This window comes from Sapajus apella, unplaced genomic scaffold, assembly GCF_009761245.1.
Source record: "Sapajus apella isolate SASKATOON/1434 unplaced genomic scaffold, GSC_monkey_1.0 scaffold216, whole genome shotgun sequence".
In the NCBI taxonomy this organism is placed as follows: Eukaryota; Metazoa; Chordata; class Mammalia; order Primates; family Cebidae; genus Sapajus; species Sapajus apella.
In genome coordinates this window covers 162,017-164,357 of record NW_022437156.1, presented here as the reverse complement: position 1 = coordinate 164,357, position 2,341 = coordinate 162,017, and the positions used below count along the sequence as shown (strand labels likewise).

The following is a 2,341-nucleotide window of genomic DNA, read 5'->3' as shown; positions in this document are numbered from 1 at the left end:
TTTTTGAGACGGAGTTTGGCTCTTGTTACCCAGGCTGGAGTGCAATGGCGCAATCTCGGCTCACCGCAACCTCCGCCTCCTGGGTTCAGGCAATTCTCCTGCCTCAGCCTCCTGAGTAGCTGGGATTACAGGCACGCGCCACCATGCCCAGCTAATTTTTTGTATTTTTAGTAGAGACGGGGTTTCACCATGTTGACCAGGATGGTCTCGATAAGAGAGATGATTCAAAAGGCTTAGGATGTGGGAAGTAAGAGGAAAGTCTTTGCTCCCAAACTTGCTAAATTTTTTAAGTCAAAGAGTTTTAAAAATAAGAATTATATTACCATTCCTCCTAAGCTCCACTTATCAAAACGCTTTTTTCTTTAAACCTTAATGGTTTAAGGGTTTTTATTGTTTAGTTTTTATAGGCTTTTTTCCCACCCTAAATGTTGTGGACATTTTTGGAAGTATTGATCTCTAGTAGTCAGTGTCAGGATCTGAAGAAAACAGTGACATCTAGCGGACTCACAGAGCCAGGGAAACGGGCTGGGCAGAAGTGATAGATCACAAACCACCAGGGTTAAGAGAGAAACAGAGTCTTAAAACCAAACCATTTTCTTCCTCCCTAGAAAGAGTGTTTCCTGGCTCTGTTAAATCCATCCACCAAGGTTATTTATCACCCCCATAGCATGGACTAGAGTGCACCATGCAGAGGACCCCAGCAGTGACTACAGTGGGCTCTAGACAAAGCAGACCCCGATCCGCCTCTGCAGGACCATGCAGCGTGGTGTGTGTCCTCAGGCCTCCACTCCTCTGCCCCAGTCAGGAGCCCTGGGAATAAGGACCACCACATGAGGAAGGCAGCTGGCCCCTGGAATAAGCATGTGGTGGACACCCAGAAGGATGCCCATCCGCTCTGAGTGTCTCTGAATTCTGCCTCGCCTCGGTTACTTCCTCGGACAATCTTTACCTATCTGCCAGGTTTCGAGGAATTACACACAGCTCATATATAAAAGATATTCATTAAGTCCGATCAAATCAAAAAGGAAATTTTGTGTTTCTGTCTGGGTTGCATCTCTACATTCATTCATTTAGCTATATATATATTTTTTTTTCTTTTTTTTTTTTTGACGGAGTTTTACTCTTTTGCCCAGGCTGGAGTGAAGTAGTGTGATCTCAGCTCACTGCAACCTCTGCCTGCTGTGTTCAATGATTCTCCTGCCTCAGCCTCCTGAGTGGCTAAGATTCTAATTTTTGTAGTTTTAGTAGAGATGGGGTTTCACCATGTTGGCCAGGCTAGTCCCGAACTCTTGACCTCAGGTGATCCACCCGCCTCTGTCTCCCAAAGTGCTAAGATTACAGATGTGAACCACTGCACCCAGACTTAACAAAATATTTATTAATTGCCTAGCATGAGGTCAACACTCTGTGTCTCTCAGTCTGTCTACCTCAGTCTACCTGTGAGCTGAAGGATACAACTTATCTCTTAAGAGGACTATACCCACGTCCCCCCACCACCCAGGTCAAAGGGTCACATTTACAGGATGTCGTTAACTGGTCATTCAGCAAGTATGTTTGAGCACCTGTTTGGGACTGGCCCGGCCACCAGAGCAGATAAACGAGTCTCATCTCAATGGGTTCATCTCAATCATGGTGTGAAATGAGGACACGAAGTCCTGACCTGACCTCTGACTAAGAGAGAAGCCCTGCCTAATAGAAAGAGGGACTTGTCCTTCCTTAATGTGAATGCACCATATTCGTGCACCTATGAATGAGGGCTAAGACCACAGACAAGGCCCTGGCATTGGATATAACAGCTCTGTGACGAGTTCAGGACAAAAAGCAAAAGATCAAAGATATCTGAAGACGATTATTGTTTGTTCACTACTGATTCCACTATAAGCAGCATCACCATCACTGTTAGATAATGGAATTGTAGTATTATGATATAGAGTCAGAAACACAGAATAATAAATTAAAATATTACAATCCAGTTTGTCTGTTTCCAAACTGTGTACAGGATCTATTAATTATCCAGGCATTGCAGCTACAAGTTGGATAAGATTCAAACCGGTTACCAGACAGTTCTCAAGCCAGACAGTTACACTGATCATTTTTATATGGTATGACAAGTGACACGATTGGCCCATAAATGCAGGGGACACCTAGAAACTAAAAGGACTCAGACCTTCATCATCATGTAGCTGGCTATCTGTAGAGTAAGTCCTAACTTCTCAGAGACTCCTTTTCAATTTTTAAAGTGAAAAGTTGTATTGATTAATTAATATTAAACTGATATTTCTAAGAATTATGGTGATAAACTCCTTTAAAAGTAAAGAGGTTTTTTGTTTGTTTGTTTGTT

The 2,341-nt window shown here is 43.1% G+C and overlaps 1 protein-coding gene across 1 annotated transcript in view; it reads left to right on the top strand.

The window, feature by feature from the left end:
* Positions 1-1,048, top strand: part of LOC116544431 (protein PBMUCL2-like) — a 6,935-nt gene extending 5,887 nt beyond the window's left edge. The window contains 1 exon segment of the mRNA XM_032270815.1: positions 609-1,048. The gene's annotated coding sequence lies outside the window, so the exon portion shown is untranslated.
* Positions 1,049-2,341: the final 1,293 nt, after the last annotated feature.